The sequence below is a fragment of the Pinus tabuliformis genome, chromosome 4_1 (assembly GCF_031772625.1).
Source record: "Pinus tabuliformis cultivar Carrire ecotype Pingquan chromosome 4_1, CPIR1, whole genome shotgun sequence".
Taxonomy (NCBI): domain Eukaryota; kingdom Viridiplantae; phylum Streptophyta; class Pinopsida; order Pinales; family Pinaceae; genus Pinus; species Pinus tabuliformis.
In genome coordinates this window covers 255902508-255923320 of record NC_142303.1, presented here as the reverse complement: position 1 = coordinate 255923320, position 20813 = coordinate 255902508, and positions in this window count along the sequence as shown.

Sequence of the window (20813 nt, the reverse complement as noted above, 5' to 3'; positions counted from 1 at the left end):
AGGATAATTCCAGCTGAAACCTCAATGCATTTTGCAAAGAAAGATGTTCATGCTCTAGAACCAAGAAATCAAGAAAGTTAAAGTGCAGTGGAAGAAATATGGGCCTGATGAAGCTACATGGGAGAAGGATGATCAAATGCGGGCTATGTATCCTTCTCTATTCATTGGTTGAGCGAATTTTTTTGGAATATGTTTTTGTGTGATGTTTTGGTATATGTGTATATATTTATATGGATGTAAACATCGCCTTGACATGTCTTATAAAGCTCCAATAAGTGGTATGTCTATCATGTTGCTATGTTTGTCATGTTGATTTTCTTTTCACCAGGTTGTCCATTGTAAATACTGCAACAAGCTAAGTTCTAAAGCTCCATGGGAAGTATGTTTTTATTTTCATCGGTCTTGCTAGTTGTAGGTGTCATTGAACACTATGGATGATGTTCCCCCAAGGGGGAGGGTTCTGTAATAGCCCTATTAAAATACATGTAATAAAGTTAATAAAGGAAAATTAATAACCAAGGTAATGAGACATGTATTCCAAGCTGAATGTTGGGAAAAAACATAGTGACAGGGATCACTTGTAATTAATTAATGACTATGGAAATTAGCAAAGGCAATGACAAAGTTTTTGGAAAGGCATGAGGCATTTATCGGCATTTTATTGATGGAAATAATAGAAAATAGGAGAAAAGGAAGGTGAAAGGTCACAAGGTGCATGTGAGGAGGAAATTGATGGAAAATAATGGAAAATGAAGAAAATAAAGGCCTCATCGATAAAAAGGCTTTTGAGGATCAATTCATAGTTTTTATCAATTGAAGCTTTTGTCAGTTCAGTTATGGAGCTCTCATTTTCTTCTCTCTCTCATGCTCTTAGACACTTTTCATGGAGCACTCATGGAGGAGTGTGGCATACATGGGATTTGGAGAAAGAAGGAAAAAGAATAGCAAGAAAGTGAAATGTGACATTTAGATCAATAACTACAATGGGTTTTTCTTGTAGGTACCGAGTTTCATGTATGATTTCCTTGCTAGTTTTGGCATGCATGGCATATGCATGTGGTTTCTTGGTTATGATCTATCATTGTTATGGAGGATTTCCTAGATTGACAATGGTTTTGCCTAGCCTTTCCATTTCCTGGATAGCCATGGTGTTGTGTGTTTCTTTCCTTTTGTTTTCATGTTAGTTCTCATTTTCCTTTAGATATGGGTTGAGTTACTAGTTCCTAGAGCCTTGGTTGGAAAAATGCTCAAGAAGCCCTATAACAACTTGGGTTTAGTTACTAGTCCTGGAACCCTTGGTTGGAAAAATTTTATAGAGCACTTGGTGGGTTGAGTTACTAGTCCTGGAAGCCTTGGTTGGACAAACACTCTAGAGCCCAAAAACATTTGTGGGTTGAGTTACTAGTCTTGGAAGCCTTGGTTGGAACAAACACTCTATAGCCCTAGACAACTTGGGTAGAGACCGATATGGTGATGGTTAGTGATGTATGACTATGAGGTGGAATCACTAGTTGAGGGTTGAGGTGGTTTGGCCTCTAGAACCCCTAGTTTGGTTGTGTTTATTTTGTTTCATGAGAGCCCACATTCATGCTTGGAATATGACACAGGGTTCATTGGCTAAAAGAGAGAATTGGTTTAGCCAAAATCTATGGTCGGGTGGTACATGGAAGTCCTTGACATGGTTGGATTTGCATATGTTAATAAGGTCTCTTTTCCTTTGGTATTTTCATGAGAAAATGTGTTTTTCATTATGTGGCTTTAACGGTTGTTCCCTCATTAATATATCTTTGCTTATTTGCTCGTTATAAGAATGTTTTATGACAATTATGATGTATGGATCTCATCATCTTTCAATTAGTATATGAAATGTTAATGAATGAATTTCCTAATATGGAAAAATGTAGCTATTGTAAGGAGATATCAGTCCTCTTTGACAATTCTCAAATAAGTATGGGATCCATATGCTTGGCTTTGTTGTTGTGACTTGTAGATTACCTGTTTATGATATGTTTGATGAAATGTTTGTCATGGTTAGTAGGGGTTAGATCAATTCCACGTTCAAGTGTTTGAATTAGTAACCTTGTTTCAATGTTATTCATAATTTCTAGAAGTTTAATGAAGTTCTGGGCAGTGGCCTAAGTCATGGCCCTCAAAAAGTGGCACAGAATCTAGGGTCGCTGGCACTGAACTGCCTAAAAAATGCCATAGTTGCATGGATGCCTTACTATGGGAGAAACTGGAGGGTCCTAGTCACATGCATTCCTTGTCATGGGAGTGACTGAGGATCTAGGTCAGTGAAAAAGCAAGTTTTCTTAGAGGTTGGACACGTGAAGGTTATGTAGGTTCTAAGGAAGGTCATATTGTTCTTGTCATGTCGATTCCACTAACTTAACTATACATGGAGAGTTGAATCTATCATAGTAACTCTTCGTCACATGTTTACCCTGGTGGGCCAGTTAGCATGGGTAAATGTGGAGGAGGGTGTCACAAAGTGTCATGTAATTTGCATAAAGTATTTTCACATGATTACACTGAAGTTATACTAAAATGTGATATATATGTACCAAATAATATGACACTCCTCAAATAAAATATGAATATAATACTTGATATACAACAAACATTGAAAATTGTTTTTGAAGTATATTAATAGATCCCTCAAAAGAAAAAATTACATTCACGAATCATATCCACCCAATCTCAAGATATTCTCTCAAGTAGATTAAGAATAACTTCTACACCACATTTCTTTATATTTCTCTTCTAGCAATCTTCTTTCTTTAACATCCATGCCAAAAATATGGTACTTATTGGTATAGAGCTAAGTTCTGTGTCATTTGGATTTGGTACCTGGGCAAAAAATCCCAGCTACAAAAATTTAAGTATTGACCCAATCAGGGTTCCAATTAGACCCATTTTCGTTGAATTGGTTGTATACTCTTTAGAACAAAGACCCAATTTTATATTTTAACTTAAAACTAAACTAAAATAATACTTAAAATTAAACCATAATATGGAAAATATATGACATAAGTCAATATTCACAAAATTACAAAAATATACAAATTGTTGTATGTGTGAATGGGCTTTGGCTTGAAATATCCAACAACAATAAGGTTGAGGAGGATGGGGAATTCCTTCAAACAGAATATTTAAAAGAAAACATTATATGTGCTTGATTTTGGCTGGAATTTGGGTCCAACTAACCACACATGATAATTTTTGGAGACTCTCTTCCAAGAGCCTAATACATATATATATATATATATATATATATATATATATATATATATATATATATATATATATATATATATATATATATATATATATATATATATATGAGATTTTTATTTTAATTTGTATGCATCATGTTGAAATAATTAATCTTAAAAGAAATATATCTCGATGACGAGAGCAAACTAGAACATTATTGTTGGAATATCAGTATTTACCATCAAACTCATAAAACATGAACATATAACAAATCTGTTGTACTTAAATAATTTTGATAGAAAAAAATATACTGTAACATATCATAAGATACATTAACTAGATATCCTAATATTCAATAGAAATAAACATGTAGATAAGTTAGAGGATGAGTACCATAGACATCAATTAAATAATTAAAATGATTGCACAATATCAAATGCATATCTCAGGAACACATTCAGTTATGACATTTGGTCCTTAAAAGCTTAAAGTCAAAATCTAATTCTAAATTTTCAAGTATTGAGTCTGAACAATTCTTGACCCTTACACCAATGTAATGGGTCATATAAATAAGAAAAAGTAACATAAGATAAGATTTGTCCTTAGCTAAAGATAGAAAATATTCCTAGATTTTCTCAACTAAATATATTACTAAAATACAAATCTTATCTAACCAAAAACTTCATTCTTTGGATTGGGTAGGCAGTGTCAATCTTCTTGCTATATTTGAAAAGTAGAGGTTGACTTGACTGAATTCTTGTTAGGAGCACTTTTATGGATGTATGAAACCCATGCAAAATATTTATCTGTAATATGTTGAAGATAAAGTGGTACAAAGTGATATTGTACCTTTTCTTGTGGTTATATCCTATTGAGAAGTTAGAAATCATTTTCATTTCTTCAATTTGAAGCTGCAAGAAATTCTAAAAACTCTACACATCCCTAGTAGCAATTTCTTTAATTTTACTTTCACTATGTTGTTATTTGTTATTCAACTTCTTTCTGATTGAGTGTTAATGGAATAAATTCTTTAAGAGGCTTTGGATAAAGCATATCGAACTCATATGTTACATCTAAACTTTTATCCCATACAAAGTCACAAAGTTTGATTGGATCATCAATCCATTCCTTGATTTCATTACATTTTATATCTCTTTGATGCAATGAAGGAATCATCATTTTTTTATTATCTTTCTTTGAGAATTTAGCAATATTTTTAAGACTAAATTGTTTCTCCTAATCAACAATGCATCCAAATTTAGTATTAATATTTTATCATCTACTATTGTTGATTCAATTTTGTCTGTAAAGGTTAATAGCTTGATAAAAAAACCTTTAAATCTTATCCATCTATTTATAAAAATTTAGTTGAACCTTCTTTAAGATTTGATTTATTTGCAAAGCTTTCTCTTTGAAGAAAATGACATTTGTAGCTTGTTCTTGGCTTTGTTTCAACTAGTATTGTAAGGACACTTTGAAAATTAAATTATGAATCTCTTGAGCTATCTTCAAATATTTTATTTATGTGGCATGTTGAGTAATCAATTCATTTAACTTGGTTTGCCATGATTGTTATAATTTTGCCTTATAATTCTAAGTCTTCTCCATGTGTTTAGGAGTGATAGAAAAACCTTCTCTAAGTGTAGTAGAATGCTTCTACCGTTCATCTTCATTGAAATATTTGCTTCTTTCAAGTTTTCATTCATGTTCTTTAATATTTTATAAACTCTCAACATATTTATTAGAAAGATTGTCCACTGTGCTCTAGGTGTAATATACAAAGGGTCCTAAGGCTCAGTTTTATTCCTTGGCCTTTTCATGATGGTCTCCTAAGGCTAGCCAACTAAATTCTATAATTTTAGGAAAATAATCATACTTCCTCTTCTTTGTTTTCTTGACCACTTATTTAGTTTGTGAATTAAAATAATATTCACTGAGAGAAGCCACAATATATGTAACTGGAGCAACCTTAGATCGAGGTCTAAAAAGAGAAGAGGAAATAGGAATGTTTGTAGAAATAGGATTTATAGTAATACAAAGAGAGAAATCTTTAGAGAGCTGCATTGAGGAATCTGAGGTTTTTGTAGTCTTTTGAGTCGTCTGCTCATTTTTTCTCTGAATTTATGGAATTGTTGCCATTGAAATTTTCTGAGTTTCTTTAACAATACCTCTAACAATTGACTAAATGGTTTCTTGGATTTCACTTGATTTTTGAACATTTATTTCCTCTGAAAAATCCATATCCATAGTTGTTTCTGATTGATTAATTTGTTCAAGTGATTGGATATCAATTGTCATTTTTTATTTCATATGAATACCTTTTCCTTTTTCTTCCATTGGTTCTGTTTTTGGAATTTGAGATGCTTCTACTTGATTCTTGATACTACTTTATGTTATTATAGATAAAACATAAGATGGTAATAATGAAGAAAAATTAGCTGAAACTGGGACTTTTGATACTTGAACATTCTGTTTTGATGGTAATATAGAAGAAGTTTCTATAGGAACATCATTAAATTGAAACATAAAATTTTCAGATAATTTTAATTCTTCTGGGGGAATAGAAGTATTGAAACTTCTTTGTTTAAGATAAAAATCATAAGTGTCTACCCTAAACTTTTGAACCTTCTCCTTTTTTTTTTCCAAGGAAAAAAACGGTAACCTTTTATTAAAGAATTAATGAAAAGTTACACTAGTAGATGCAATGAAGCATTCAGTAAGTTGCCACATGGGCTCGAGTGATTTCGCACCCCACGCAACGTTAGAAGACTAACGTGCACAAAGAATAAGAAAAGAGAAGAGAAAAGAGAAAGAAAAAGGGGTAAAAACCTGAATTCCGGCTGTGAGTAAAACTCACGCTTCAAGTTTTTCTCCCCTTTTTCTTTTCGACCTTGCGCCACTCTCCTTGAGTGGGCTCGATCAAAGCAATGACTAACTGTGTTGTTGCATTCGGATGCCCTGTTTCTTTGTCTGAGTCTGAAGTATCTGAGTGATGATACCGTTTGATGCCTCCCGTGCTTTGATCCACGCTTGTCATCTGGGTCTCTGCCTGATTTGAGTGGGACTGTGAAGCCTTGTTGTCTGCTATATTTTCCTTCTGGTTCTCTATTTCAACTTCCTCTATGGTGGTATCATCCTCTTCTGCTTCTGTTTCTTCGTCTTCTGTTACCGAAGGGGCTTTCTTTTCCGCGGCTCTCTTCTTTATGACATCATCTATGTTCTGCCATCCTTTGGGCTTCCTTTGTTGTGGCTTGCTCTTGTTGAGGCTTTTGCATGCATTGAACAGATGACCTGTTTGTTGACATCCCCTGCATCTGAATGTTGTATTCTCATAGTCCAAAGGTTGTTTCCACTGAGTATTGAAGTTCAGAATGATGCTTTCAGGTAATCCTTGGCTAAGATCTACCTCGACACATATCCTAGCAAAAGTAAATATTCCTTTTATGTGTCTCTCTGAATCAATCTTTAACATTCTTCCAAGGGTATTCCCTATAACTGATAAGGTCTTGTAGTGCCAAAAATGTATCGGAAGATTATGCAACCTTACCCATACTGGCATCCTTGATACCACCATAGTATTGGCATCGAACTCCGGGAACCATGGGGTAACAAACAATCCCGCACTGCCCCAGAACCATGGTCCTTCATTGAGAATTTTTTCCCTTTCTCCTTCTACGAGGAAGATTACTATGAAGAAACCCTTCGAGCATAGATGGATCTGGCAGTTTTTTGTCCAGACCGTGTGAATCCATTGGTACAAAGCATCCGTTCTAGGCCAGAAACCATTAAATCTACAAATAACAGCATTTTTTTGTAGATCTGAGAATATGCACTTTACCTCTGGAATATCCAGCGAGATGGAGGGACTCTCTGGCACTTGATCCACGATATACTGCCCTGGAGGTATATTAACAGCTGTGGGTTCTTTCCCCTTTAGAGTTTCTTTCCCTTTGGCTGCATCGCGATAGGTGCCTGTAGGTTTTGAGGTAGATCCCTTAGATCCACCTCGCAATCGGTGATTTAGGATAATTGTTGAGTCCTTTGCAACCCTGTAATGATGGAGTGTGTGTTGATCCTGCAAGCATATCCCAGAAAATATTAGGATTTGAAATGCAACTGGAATTCCCAGTTTGTCCTGGATCTCTTTTTTTAGCTCCAAAACACTCATCCATTCCCAGATCTGCCAACATACAATCTTGAAAGACTAGCTGTTAGAGAAATTTTCAACCAAACAAGACTCCATGTCTGGTAGCTTGCAATTTTGTTTTTTTACCCATTTTTAAAACAATTTTAAAAAGAGAGTAAGATGAGAAACTAATTTATTATAAATACCGAGCTAAATACTAAGTAGTAAACATCAAATATATAATAAGCTAAATACTAACCAATAAACAACAAATTCCAATGGAGTTTTAGAATCACTTTTATAGCAAATGAGAAACTTTGTTCATAAAAGTTGGGAAATTTTAACATAGAAAGTTATTTTTTTGGTTTTCAAACAACTTATGGGTAGGAATCATGGCAAATTAATAATAAAGCATGAAAAGTTGATAAAACCAAAAAAACAAGTACTAGTTCATTAATGAGTATTTAAAACAGAAATGACACCCAACCATTTAAACAACTCATGGAACAAGGCTTTATTTAGTCAAAGATCAATGGTCAGAGGTTTCTAGACTTAGTTCTGGACCTGTAAAAAGAGAGCAAGATGAGAAAATAATTTATTATAAAGACCAAGCTAAATAGTAACTCGTAACTATAAAATCTATAATAAGCTAAATACTAACCAGTAACCAACAAATTTCAATGGAGTATCATAATCACTTTCACAACAAATGAGAAACTATGTTCATAAAAATTGGGAAATTTTAACATGGAAAGCTATTTGTTTTGGTTTTCGAACAACTTCTCGGTAGGAATTGTGGCGAATTAATAACAAAGCATGAGAAATTGATAAAATTAGGAAAACATGTACTAGTTCATAAATAATCATTTAAAGCATAAATTACATCCAATTGTTTAAACAGCTTGCAAAACAAGGCTTTATTTATTCAGAGATTGGAGTCTAAGGTTTTTGGAATTAATTCTTATCCTTATTTAATAATTTCTCAACCTCCAATTTTATTTTATTAAAACAAAAGATAAACGAGAAAATAAAAATAAATGCATATGATAGTCAGGGTGTCAGGACTTGGGATTAAAAAAGTTTTGAATGGAATGTTGTGACCCTCGATTATAAGATAGTTAGTTTAGTCAGACAGTCAAAATTTTGGAACTATAAACAAAATTATTTTGAAAACAATGCTTCAACCTCAAATATTAGATAGCCGAGAGGGTCAGAGGTTATGAAATTAGAATGACAAATTCAAATAAAATGTTCTAGCTCTCGACCTTCCTGTTTATTTTAATATTTTTTGAAGATTTTATATTAAAAAGAGAGGAAAACATCTCTCTCTCTCTCTCTCTCTCTCTCTCTCTCTCTATATATATATATATATATATATATATATATATATATATATATGGTCCTCATTTTCTTTTCTTCCTTTAAAAAAAAAAGTAAAAAATGAGGAGGTTGTTGTAGTCCTAAAAACAATACCCAATACTATTATAAAATTTTTCCATTGTGTTTCCTTGAAATAGGATTCCATGGATCAACATTTACATGAAGAGTGCCACTTTCATTATCCTTGAAGATGTTTGAGGTGGATTTTTTTATCCAAATCATCTCTCCTTCATCCTCAAATTCCCTGATACCATTTTTATTTGTCTTTCAAACCCCTTCTCGTTGTTGCAATGGCCTTCCTATCCAAATGTTGAAGAAAAATTTTCTTGCAACACTTAACTATTTCCAAAAGTTGAATTTCATTCTCTTCATATATTTATGATTAGCATTCTACAATTCTTTTGGTATCCACAACTCGTTTAACCCTTCTATATGGCATTTTTACATGCAAATCAATTGAGTTTAGTTCTTCTTCATTATAAGTATCACCATCCCATTTATTTAAGGGAAGTATTGTGTCCTCTATAACATCCCATATTTCCATCTCCTTGCATGGCTCCTTTAACTTTTTCTTGACCCTAAACATCTCTGGTTTGTTGTCAACTAACTTATTTATTGGCCATCTAACCAAAGAATTTATATAGTTATTCCTAATCCTACACATTTGGTAATTGTTATCTATCTCTTCTATAAAAAGTTCAAATTCCATTTCACCTAGTATTTCACACTTAACCATATCATCCTTAGAGACACTATCATTCCTTTGGAAATGGACATGTTTATTCCTTTCACTTCATGTGTAAGAGAAACCTTTGCACACATTAAAGATAAACGTATATTGGGTAATATTTATGACATGATCATGATAGTGAGGCTCCAAATCTAATCTTGGCCAAATCTCAAAATATTTCGATGCAACCCCTAGTGTATGTTGGCATTATGACTTAGATTTGACACAAGTGTTGTCCTTGATGGCAACTCACTCAGATGATAGATCACAGTTTAGCAGGTTAACAACTTAGAGTTACAGATCAGACTTAATAGAATGAGGAAAGAGAAGTATACACAGGTTCACCTTGACAAAGTAGCGTATACATGTTGGTTAACAAACCTAAAGGTGCATATAACATACACACACAGTTTCACAAAAGAAAAGGCATGTACATGTTGGAAATATAAGTTTTGGTCCATGGTATTTTGATCCATGGTATTGTTCCTAAGTATCTGGTCCAAAATATTGATCCCAGGTATTTGATCCAAGGTATTGGTCTTAAGTGGTTTTTGATCATGGTATTGAGAAGGGCCTAACACTATATAAGGAGAAGAAGATCATTAGGCCAAGTGTACTCGAGGATTGAATATCTGATGATGAACAAGATCTAGTGTGTAGGCTATTGGGTTATGGTGCATAGCTGGATTTGAACCAAGGATGAACCTTAGCGCTTGTTGAAGGATAAGATCTAATGATGGGTCAAGACCTTAAGGCTTGAAGTGAAGTATCTTTATGTGGTTTGATCATTTATCTAAACAACTGGCGCATGTTGTAGTTTGTAAATATGATGATCTGGGTATAACTGAAGTCTGGAATTATTGTAATGTTTTAAATCATCATTTACAGATCTATACATAGGTTCACTTTAGAAAAGGCATGTATACACACTGGTTCTGCATATCAAAACAGTGTATACATCTTAAATTTGATTTGTAGATCTGTACGCAGGTTAGCCTTGAGAAAAGTGCATATGCATGCAGGTTCGACATAGGGAAGTAGCGTATACCTTGTAAAATATGTTTTAGCTGCTTCTATTTGCTATTGCAGTATTCTGGGTTCTGGCTTGGGTTCTAGTTACTGTATTCTGGTTACAACATTCTGAAAGATCAGATTGAAGGGTAGTCAAAGTGGTTGATTGGTTCAGTTGTGAAAAGGAGATTGGTTGATGCAGATATATTGGATGATTGAATGATGGATCTAATCTAAAATTTTATGAAACGTGGTCCCTGGAAGAAAGGAGAAGGTTGTAGCCTTCTGTAGGCCAGCACCTATGTACTAGTAAACATATTAGTTAGTACAAGAGCTAAGGGGGTTGTAGCTCCCTTCCAGGAGAAGCTGGAGAACAAGATAAGGTTGTAGCCTTCTGCAGGTAGAAGCCTATGTACTGGTATAAGTCTGCACCGATACAAAAATTTTAAAAAGAAGTTTCTTATTATTAAAAAGAAGATAGAGACGATTGTAGCAAGTGGTTTTCACCCACACTGGGTTTCCACCTTATATATTGTGCTCATGTGTGTGATTGTCTGTTTTGTTTTACTGCACCTAGTTACTGTTTATATGGTTATGATGCACTGATTAAAGATCAACATATGATGAATTAACTGAATCTTAAGTTTGTAGTATATACGCTATTTGCTTTAATCACAATTGCGTATACACACGTGTTCCACTAACTGAAGTAGTGTATATGAATCTAATTATTGAAATGAAAAATTATTGACTTGCTAATACTAATTCACCCCCCCTCTTAGTATTATTTCCAACAATTGGTATTAGAGCAGGTCCTTAAGAGGAAGCTTGATCGCTTGAAGGAAGATCCATCGTCATGAGTAATCAAGAAAGATAGGGATCCATCAGACCTCCAATCTTTGATGGAAGCAACTTCATTTATTGGAAGGTAAGAACCACAGCCTATCTTCAATCTCTTGGAACAGATGTCTAGGAAATCGTGGAAAGAGGATATACATTTCCATCAGCAATTCCTACAGATACGTTAGGTAAAAAGCAATATGAAACCAATGCCAAGGTTGTCAATACCTTATTGGGAATTCTATCACAATCAGAATTTGTGAAAGTTATGCAGCTCAAATCTGCCAAAGAAATATGGGACAAAATCGTTCTAAGCTATGAAGGAGACACTCAGGTAAAACATGCAAAACTACAAACTCTCAGAATTCAATATGAAACTCTCAAAATGCACAATGATGAAAGTATAGCTAGTTACTTCTTACATATAGATGAGATTGTTAATTGCATGAAGAATTTGGGTGAAGAGATAAAAGAAGTTACTTTAGTTGAAAAGGTTTTAAGATCCTTGTCTGCTAAGTTTGAATCAAAAGTATCTACCATAGAAGAAAAGTAGGATCTTCAAACTATTACTATGACATAGCTACACGGGATCTTAATTGCTTTCGAGATGAGAAAAGGAGGTCCATCAGATATGAGAGAAGCCACATTTAAAGCTTTAGGAAAAGAAGAACTTAATCAATCAGGACATATTTCAGAAGGAGAAGAAGAAACAAACTTTGTCAAGAACCTCAAACGGGGTTCTGGAATATTCAGAGGTAAAATACCCTTCAAATGCTTTGCTTGTGGAAGATTCGGTCATTATGCTACCAAATGTCCTCATAAAGATAAGGTTGATAAAGGTAAGGAATTTGCAAAATGGAATAGAAAACCAAATGTAAGTAAAAAGAGTTACTATACTCATGAAGATAACGATGGTTTATCAAATAGTGATGAAGATGAAAATAGTAGTGATTATAAACTTCTGATGGCTTATTAAGATGATGATTTTTTAGATGCTTTAGATGAAGATGAATTTTATGAAGAAATATCTAAACTCAAAATATGTTTAGAAGAAAAGAGTATGATTATAGATACCTTGACATTCCAACTTTCTGAAAGAGAAAAGCACAATGAAAAGCTAGAATGTGAAATTGTGGGTCTAAGAAAGGATCTTGAGAAAACAAAAGCTCTCAATCTTAGATTTGTTAAAGGATTAGATACCCTAAATGAAATTATCAAAGTACAGTGCTCTCCTCTGATAAAGATAGGTCTTGGATACTCTGAAGAAACATATCAATCACAGAAGCCATCAACCTCCACTAAAAGCTATCATGATGCAACAAAGAGAAGCGAACAGTTCGACAATCATCAGCAAAGGCATAAAGCAGATCACCAGGTGAATCATGTTATCACTCAAGTTGTTCCCTTTGACTCCTAATGGAATACGACCGAGGTAACCACAAACCAATCTTTTAGATGTAGGTCCTAGCCTACCTGCATCCAGAGAGGGCTCTCTCTTTATGATTTAGCTTTGTTTTGGTGAGATTTTAGGCTAGTTATGATGTACATGATTTTGTTTTAAGTTTGGTTGGATGGATGGTGTTTTTCAAACAGAGGTGGCATGTAGAATGTGAAAAGTTCAGACCATTGGGCAATGGAGTCAATGATTATGGGCTGCTGGGTGTGATTTCTTTGGAAAAGAGGGGACTACAGAGCAGGATAACTAAACATGGAACAATCTTCAAGCTGGAATTAAGATGAAATGGGGTTAGGGAATGAAAGACAATTAAGAATCTTTCATTATGCTAAAAGAGGGAAAATGAGTGAATATTATCTAGGAGCAATTAAGGATTCCTAAATAGCATTCAGAGTGCAAGAACCAGGGAGACAAGAGCAATAAAGGATTCTTGCCTATTCTAGTACTGAAGAAAACATATAAAAATCACATAAATTGAGCACAGAGTACAGCGAAGTAAATTTAGGGCTATTCTTCTTTTCTGCAATTTAGACTATGATACTTGGATGATATAAAACATAGAAATAATAACACAAGAGTTGGAAACACTTATTGATCCATGAGATAACATGAGAATTCTGTAATATGTTCTTCTGCCATCAAATCCACAACCAGCCAGTTCATAAGCAAAGCATTCCAGCAATCTTTGTTCAGAAAAGTTCTCTCAATTTACAGTGCAGTCCAGAATGACTTTTTATCACCTCACCAACCAACCAACCCTTAATACATTGTTTGGGGAGGTATTTATAAGATAGAATATGTACAAACAAGATCTGATAAAGATCTGAGAAAATATCTGAGATTAACCTAACTTAAATTGCAAGCAAAGTGAAAATATCTAGTTTATGCTGCGCTGGAGGCAGCTCCTTTAAAATTTGGCTGATGGGCATCCTTTGTGGCTGTGCGCTGACTGTGTATAATAACTGCTCCTTTACTTCTGATCTGCTTTTCTTAGTCAGCTTTGATGTGCATTAATCCTGATCTGATGTAGCTTTTAATTCCCACTGATACTCTTTGACTTTGCTGGGATCCTCTTTAATGCTCCTCTGCTTTGGCTTTTAATCTCCACTGATACTCTTTAATGCTAAAAACCGCCCTTGCTTTACTATTAGGAAAAAAGAACAACTATCGTATCCATTTTAATGTTTTCTGTGGGCCAGGAAGCTATTCGGCGCTGGCTCGAATATTATCAAAAAAGGAAGAAGACTGACTGAACAATGAAGGACCGCACAGTGGCTGCGAGCTCGTTGTCCAGAGCTTTTCTGGCTAGAGGCGGTTGAAATGGATGAAGAATGAACTTGGTCCCTTTGCACTTGGATCGTGCACAGGCGCCGAATGAAAATATGAAGAAAAAAGCCTTTTTACCTTTTAAAAAGGAAAAAATGACTTAAACAGGAGAAATATGACTTTACAGGGCAGGAGCGATCACTGTAGCAATGAATAAATCTGGGGCGTTGGATCTTGCACAGGCAGATCCAACGGTTGAGAGGAAATCGCAATATCGCATCGGCGGGGGGCAATGGGTTAGGAATATATGTGATATGCAATGCGGCGATGAGCGATAGCGATATCGCATCGGCGATGAGCGATAGCGATATGGGCAAGCGATATATGGGATTGCGATAGCGATTGCGATATCGCATCGGAGGGTTGTCGTCGGGGAAACCATAGAGGGGGCCAACACTTGCGAGCGATCTCCGACTGTGATATCGCGTCGGAGGGGGCCAAGATGCATCGGAGAAGGGTTTATAAGGTCGGAGAAGGGTTCTTACTAAGTTTCAAGTAAACTTAGTAGTTCCCGAAGAACAATACTTATGGTTATATTTCAACCAAAGGCGGGGATATGTATATATTGGGGCTTTTACTATATTTTTAATACAGGGAGGGAAAATAAAGAGGGATTTATATACTAAAGCCAAAAGTTAATATGAATTTTGAGAGGAAAGCGCTAAGTATAATGTTAGGAACTTAGGCTTTAAAAGGGAAAAAGGATTTATACAAGGAATATGAAATGTTATGGAATGAGGTGAACGATGCAGTGATATTAAGCAGATCTTAATATCTCTGGGGGAAATTAGTGAATGATTTGGGAAAGTGTGAAGGGGAAGTTAGTCATGCCTCGCTTGAGTCGCTCCAAGGAAAACTGCTTTGCACTTGTGATGGTAGTAAATTCAACACTTTGAAACACAAAATTTATCACAAGCTTTGATTCTGCAACCTCAAAACTAACTACCCTACCTACTTACCTAACATTTTTTCTTCTTTTTGAATGGGTGCACTTGGACTAGCAAACCCAGATTTTCTTCTTTTCTTTTAGCTATCCTCCTATCTAAATCTATCCTTATTTCTGCCAGGGGCTCAGATTAAGCAGTTGAGCACCCTTGATTCTCTACCTATCTAGTGATCTACCAAGATTAAACAGTTTGGACAGATTTTTATTCCCTATCTCTAAAACAAGAAATTTAAACCTGGAGAGGCCAAGATAAAGCTGTTTGGCCCTCCCTTAACTGTGACAAAACTAGTGATTGCTTGGAAATATGGAACCTTTGCAGCATGGAAAGGATGAACATATTTGGAACTTCCACAGTCAATCATGAAAAATGACACCTATTGGTATAGGAGGCTAACAGTGGCTCCACTTGGGGATGGCTTTTCCTTGTGAAAAGTCAAGAACAGCAGGTCAGACTACCTTATATTCAACTGTTGCTGTATTCTGAAAACTTCCCTTTGCTGGTTGCCTTATTTATGTACATGATAGCATACTTGAGGAGCTTAGGGCCTTCTTCTTGGGGCTTCAATTGCAGCAAGCCACTATCCAAACAAAAAAAACCAAAAATCCTACCTACTTACTCTAATCAGCATCCTGTTTGCTGGTTAGGTGAAATGAAACAACCAGTGCAACCACTTAAGCATTATATACATTAGTGACCTTTGTTGCTTGTGCTTGTTGGTGTTTAAAATTGAGATCTTGCAATCAGATATAGCTGTGTTAAGCTTTGAGAAGATAAGGAAATTCCTGATCTCCTTTGCTAAATCTAGAAACTGTACAAAAGGGTCCTGCAAAATATATACACAATCCTTGAACCGAATCAAACAACTGTACAAATGTTTTGGATAGCTTTCATGCATTGGAATCGGGAAATCTCTTTTGTCTTTATTTTGACCCTTACAGCCTGTTACTGGAGAAGAACTCTGATTTCTTCCATCATTCAACCTGTCAGCTAATGGATTATATAGAACTTGGAAAGATTCGTGCAATTTATTACTTACAGGTTCAGATGGAACTTGACGGATTTGTACATGCTGCTCCTCCTTTTATTTAAATAATTCAGATGATTCAAAACAAAGTGGCAGGGAATCAACTTGGATTTGTTGATCATATGTTGTTGTTTCCAAGTCTTCCTCTGCAATCTGATATTCAGTGGCATTTTCGGGCTGCGAATCTAGAGGTGATGAATTTTGAGCAATGATTTGATTATCCTCTAGATGGTCAATATCAAAACTTGTTGACCTTTGATTTCTAATTTCATGATAGTTATCCCTAATAAACTGAAAAGATTCAAAACAAAATGGTAAAGTTCCTTCACTGGTTTCAAAATTTTCTGCACTTTCCTCCTCTCCTTCATAGTTGAAATGAACAAGCTGATCACTGGATTCAAGCTGTTGAACCTGAACTTTCCTTTTTCCCAAAATAGTTTATGATTCCTCTGTAAGGTTAATTTGGATTTGAGGAACATAATCATCATCATATTGATCATATTTGGGTAGATTGCTGAAAGAAGAAAAGTTATCAGATTCACACAGTAGATCAGGAGATTGCTCCTCCACATATTTCTCTATGAATCTGTCATCTGATTTGTGGTAGATTGAGTTGGTAGAAATTTGTTCGTGAATATCAATTTTTTCCTTTTGTAAAACAGATGTGTCCTGGTGATCTAGACATTCAGCTTTCATTGTGATCTTCTGTATCATTTCCTCTGATTTCTTTATCAAACTATCAAGTTTTTCCTCTTTCTCTGCTTTCCGCTTTTCTCCCCTAATTTTCAGATTAACCTCTACGTCCACTGCCATGTTCTGCATCTGTTCCATAGTGGATGGGTTTCTTTCTCTCAGATGAAATTCAATCTCTGAATCAAATGCTCTTGGATAATGCAGTAGAGCTGAATCAGGGGGAGGTCTTACATTTAATGGTATTGAATGATAGATTTGATTGAATCTGTCTGAAAATTGTTGCACTGTTTCATCTGGATGTCTTTTTAACTGATTATATTCTTCTATGAGCATGAGGAGATTGACTTTGATTATCCATCTATCAAGGAAGAGTTTGAGAAACTACTCAAGATTTGAGATGCTTGCCTCAGGCAAGGTTTTGAACCAAGTCCTAACTTTGCCTTGCAAAGAAAGAGTGAAAAGCCTAATACTAACATCCTCATCATCCACTTCAAATAAGTTAAGATAATCTTCAAAAACTTGGATATGCTTTTGGGCAGTGACACCATTCTCTCCATCAAATCTTGGGAGATACTTGGGGTAATCGTTAGGGAAAACATGGAGTGTGGGAGGCAAAATGAGTGACTTATATCTATCAGGAACTTTATGAGGCACAAGAATATGTTTAGGGATTGGATGATCGGTCTTGATTTTTGGGTTCTCCTTGGCTGTATGATGATCTTCAAAAGAATTAGAAGACTGCTATTCCAATGTGTAAGGAGACTTTTCATCAACATTTTTCAAAGAAAAATAATAAAAATTTAATCTGAAATCATCTCTAAAATACAATATACATTGAGAAATCTGATGAAAGAGAAAGAACATAATTCCTTGGATAATAATCCAGGTGAAAAGTCTGATCTTTTCATACAGTTCTTTCAGGTTCATTTCTCCAGTGGAGTCTTGATTGTGAAAATGATGTGGAGTCGCCAGGTGGATGATTTTAACCTTGGTATGTCTGATCCCTGTCCACCATCACAGATCACATCTAAACATGGAAAATAATCTTGAAAAAGGGTTCACTTTCTCCAGGAAACAAAATTTTGAGATTTTTATGATTATTTTGATTTTTTTTTTGTGATTTTTCAAAACAACTTTTACGATTTCTTTAAGAGGCTTTTGATATGAGATTTCAACTTTCTTAAAGATTTTATTTGAGACAAGGAACTGATCAAGTCTTTGGATTTGCAGTAATAAACAAATTATTCAGGTCCCTAGTGGAGTCGCCAATGATGTTATCACTCAGGTTGTTCCCTTTGATAGAATATGCACAAACAAGATCTGATAAAGATCTGAGAAAATATCTTAGATTAACCTAACTTAAATTGCAAGAAAAGTGAAAATATCTAGTTTATGCTGCGCTGGAGGCAGCTCCTTTAAAATTTGGCTGATGGGCGTCCTTTGTGGCTATGCGCCGACTGTTTATAATAACTGCTCCTTTACTTCTGATCTGCTTCTCTTAGTCAGCTTTGATGTGCATTAATCCTGATCTGATGTAGCTTTTAATTCCCACTGATACTCTTTGACTTTGCTGGGATCCTCTTTAATGCTCCTCTGCTTTGGCTTTTAATCTCCACTGATACTCTTTAATGCTGAAAACCACCCTTGCTTTACTATTAGGCAAAAAGAACTGCTATCGTATCCATTTTACTGCTTTCTGTGGGCTGGGAAGCTATTCGGCGCTGGCCCGAATATTATCAAAAAAGGAGGAAGACTGACTGAACAATGGAGGACCGCACAATGGCTGCGAGCTCACTGTCCGGAGCTTTTCTGGCTAGAGGCAGTTGAAATGGATGAAGAATGAACTTGGTCCCTTTGCACTTGGAGCGTGCACAGGCGCCGAATGAAAATATGAAGAAAAAAGCCTTTTTACCTTTTAAAAAGGAAAAAACGACTTAAACAGGAGAAATATGACTTTACAGGGTTGGAGCGATCACTGTAGCAATGAATAAATCCGGGTCGTTCGATCTTGCAAAGGCAGATCCAACGGCTGAGAGGAAATCGCAATATCGCATCGGCGGGGGGCAATGGGTTAGGAATATATGTGATATGCAATGCGGCGATGAGCGATAGCGATATCGCATCGGCGATGAGCGATAGCGACATGGGCAAGCGATATATGGGATTGAGATAACGATTACGATATCGCATCAGAGGGTTGCCGTCGGGGAAACCACAGAGGGGGCCAACACTTGCGAGTGATCTCCGACTGCGATATCGCGTCGGAGGGGGCCAAGATGCATTAGAGAAGGGTTTATAAGGTTGGAGAAGGGTTCTTACTAAGTTTCAAGTAAACTTAGTAATTCCCGAAGAACAATACTTATGGTTATATTTCAACCAAAGGCGGGGATATGTATATATTGGGGCTTTTACTATATTTTTAATACGGGGAGGGAAAATAAAGAGGGATTTATATACTAAAGCCAAAAGTTAATATGAATTTTGAGAGGAAAGCGCTAAGTATAATGTTAGGAACTTAGGCTTTAAAAGGGAAAAAGGATTTATACAAGGAATATGAAATGTTATGGAATGAGGTGAACGATGCAGTGATATTAAGCAGATCTTAATATCTCTGGGGGAAATTAGTGAATGATTTGGGAAAGTGTGAAGGGGAAGTTAGTCATGCCTCGCTTGAGTCGCTCCAAGGAAAACTGCTTTGCACTTGTGATGGTAGTAAATTCAACACTTTGAAACACAAAATTTATCACAAGCTTTGATTTTGCAACCTCAAAACTACCTACCCTACCTACTTACCTAACATTTTTTCTTCTTTTTGAATGGGTACACTTGGACTAGCAAACCCAATTTTTCTTCTTTTCTTTTAGCTATCCTCCTATCTAAATCTATCCTTATTTTTGCCAGGGGCTCAGATTAAGTAGTTGAGCACCTTTGATTCTCTACCTATCTAGTGATCTGCCAAGATTGAACAGTTTGGACAGATTTTTATTCCCTATCTCTAAAACAAGAAATTTAAACCTAGAGAGGCCAAGATTAAGCTGTTTGGCCTTCCCTTAACTGTGACAAAACTAGCGATTGCTTGGAAATATGGAACCTTTGCAGCATGGAAAGGATGAACATATTTGGCACTTCCACAGTCAATCATGAAAAATGACACTTATTGGTATAGGAGGCTAACAAATCAGACTCAATTTACTTCAAGAATGAACAGAGGCCACAATCAACCTAAGGTAAACTACACTCAATTTGCTTCAAGGAATAACAGTCAATAGGTGAGTAGAAGGAACTTCAACTACAATCATTAGGTTAGTAGATTCAATAATAGAAGGAACTTCTTTAATGGTCAATATTTCTCATGTCATAATTTTGGACACAAAGCTTCTCGTTGTGTTGCTTACAAAACTATCGTGACTAGAGAAGCACAAAATCAAAGAAATGTGACAGGAATCAAGAAAAGTTCCTATAATAGCTTTTCTCTTCTTGAAAATGAAATGGAATGCTCAATCTGTAACAACTTTGGCCATGAAGAATCTGAATGCAGGAGTAAATTTCGGCAAATAGCTCAAAAGGAGAAAACTCCATTAAATCCCAAAATATGGAGAAAGAAAGAATCACAAAAAGAAAGTTGTGGTATAGCCCTGTATGCAGAAGGACAAGAAAACCAGTGGTACATCTACAGTGGATGCTCAAAACACATGACAGGTGATAGAGAAAAACTACACTCATATAATGCCTTAGAAAAGGAAAAGAGTGTCTCATTTGGAAACGACACTCCCACTATCATAAAAGGTAAAGGCCTTGTTTTCTTGAAAGAAAAAGTTAAAGCTGGGAATGTTATGTATGTTGATGGCTTAAAGCACAATCTATTGAGTGTGAGTCAAATGTGTGATCAAGGAAATGAAGTAGTATTTCGATCAAATGGATGTGTTGTTTGTGAGATTGATACAGGAGAAACCATGATTAAAGGGACAAGAACTCCAAACAACCTATACATACTCAAGGGAGGACAAAAATAATGTTATCTAAGAAAAAATGATGAACACTGGCTATGGCATAGAATATTGGGG